Source organism: Pteropus alecto, unplaced genomic scaffold (assembly GCF_000325575.1).
Source record: "Pteropus alecto unplaced genomic scaffold, ASM32557v1 scaffold95, whole genome shotgun sequence".
NCBI classification, from domain to species: domain Eukaryota; kingdom Metazoa; phylum Chordata; class Mammalia; order Chiroptera; family Pteropodidae; genus Pteropus; species Pteropus alecto.
The window spans coordinates 18,168,956-18,170,995 of record NW_006441071.1 but is presented as its reverse complement, the minus strand read 5'-3'; the positions used below and the strand labels follow the sequence as shown (position 1 = coordinate 18,170,995).

At 36.5% G+C, this 2,040-nt stretch overlaps 1 protein-coding gene and 1 pseudogene across 1 annotated transcript in view; one reads left to right on the top strand and one right to left on the bottom strand.

Annotated features, from left to right (window-relative positions):
• The window catches only part of TRPM3 (transient receptor potential cation channel subfamily M member 3), a 497,328-nt gene that overhangs the window by 192,087 nt on the left and 303,201 nt on the right, over positions 1-2,040 (top strand). The window lies entirely within an intron of this gene.
• Positions 1,537-1,655, bottom strand: LOC112485112 (annotated as a pseudogene).

Sequence of the window (2,040 nt, the reverse complement as noted above, 5' to 3'; positions counted from 1 at the left end):
GCTGTAATTTTCCCCTAGCCAGCTATGGGGATAACATCTTCACATCTCCCATTCACTCTGCCCCCTCTTTTACATTTACAGCAGAACACATTATGCCTTGTATTATGGAATCTTATGTGCTTGGGGCAACCTCTGCACCAGACTGCACACAGGACACAGGAGCAAGGTTATGTCGCTCTGCTGTTTATGACACAAACAGTGAGCTCTTTCAATAGGTTCTGTGACCTGTATCCTAATAAGATTCAAGCCAACAACTTTCTCTTCCCCTGAAACATTACTATGCACAAGTCACAGGTCATTCATTCATTCATTTATTCACTCACTCATTCAGGAAACACTAGGAATCAAGCACTGTGAGTTATTCAACAGGGAGCCCCAGCACCTACTGCAGTGCCTGGAGATGAATATGTCCCCGAAAACTGAATCAATGAGTAAACTGCCTGTGTTTTGCTCACATGATTCTTATTCAAATAATAAGTGAAATATTGGAAGGAAAACTGAACTGACTCTAATTTGTCTTACACAGATGTAATAAATTTTTGTCTCTTATGCAAAATCTGAAATTTCAATTCTCCTATATCCTCCTTCAGATTAAAATAAGTGGTCTTTAGAGTAACAAAAAAAAATCTGACCAAGTTCCCATTCAGTTGTCGGCATTTATTGAATATGTACAGTGTCAGGTACTAAGGAAGGGAGTCATCCCAGATCTCTAGTGTGAGGAGGTCAAGTGTAACCACAGCTTTGCTGAGTATGTGGTGTGAATAAATGAATGGGCACGCCTGAACTGGGGCAGAAGCCATGACCAACCTTGCAAGATTATGCTCATTTGCTCCTTGGACTTCTCTGATCCTCCCTTTGCTATGTGTCATTTTCTGGCAAGGTGATAAACTTGGTTCCTTATCAGCTAGACATGTTGGGGAGAAGCAGACTTGGGAAAAAAGAACTAAGTAACCATTTCTGTGTGTTGCTAACTAAATATTCAGTGTTTACCCCTACATTCTATGTAACCCTACCCCCAAATACCAAAGAACAGGAATGTCAATGTATAATGCTTGCCTTGCATGGCTGCAGGTGTTATAGCCCAATTGTACAATAAGCACAGTATGTAACGTTGAGTCAAAGCATGACAATGATGAACATCATCAGCTGGTATAAAGTTTATGAAGGACTTGCACATATGTGCTCTCATGCAATCATATATCATAAATTATCCTCTAGGATCATTAGTCAATTATTAATAACTTGGAAATTAACAACTTGAAAACAAATAAAATTTATCTTCTATTTTCTTGTGCCGTTAGGTTATATCAAAAATTTAATGCTTCAAAAGCTTTAAATTGTCAAAATCTAACAATCATCCACAGGCCTACATATTGCTGCTCCTCTTGTATTATAAACAACTAATTTTTTCATTTTAAATGCTTAAACTTTATTTGCAGTTTTTTTTTTTTTTAGGTGAGGCAACCCTCGGTTGACCTCACAGATTGCAAGGACCTTGTCAGCTTACAATCCCTTATTTATTTTATTTATTTTTAATCACTACAGCACCCAGTCTTCCTAGGTGGTCTCCCATCCAAGTACTCACCAGGCCCGACCCTGCTTAGCTTCTGAGATCAGATGGAATCGGGCTTGTTCGGGGTAGCACGGCCATAGACTTTATTTGCAATTTATTTGGAAATCTATTAAAATGTATTTTTGAATATAAAATAAATTTTCTGAGCATGGCCGTAGACTTTATTTGCAATTTATTTGGAAATCTATTAAAATGTATTTTTGAATATAAAATAAAATTTCTGAGTATTCTCTCCATGGTATATTTCAAATTCCATAAAATGTTTTACCACCATGGACACGTCTATCATGTTGCTTACCAAAGTTATATTCAATCTACCTTGTTAAGAAAAAAAAAGTTGAATGTTACATCTTGATAATTTCACTCACACAAAATAAGCCATCATATTAGAAATATGCCTTCAGATTGTCCTGCCCTTCTTTTTTTTTTTTTTTTATTTTTTATTAAATTTTGTTGGGAACCATGGA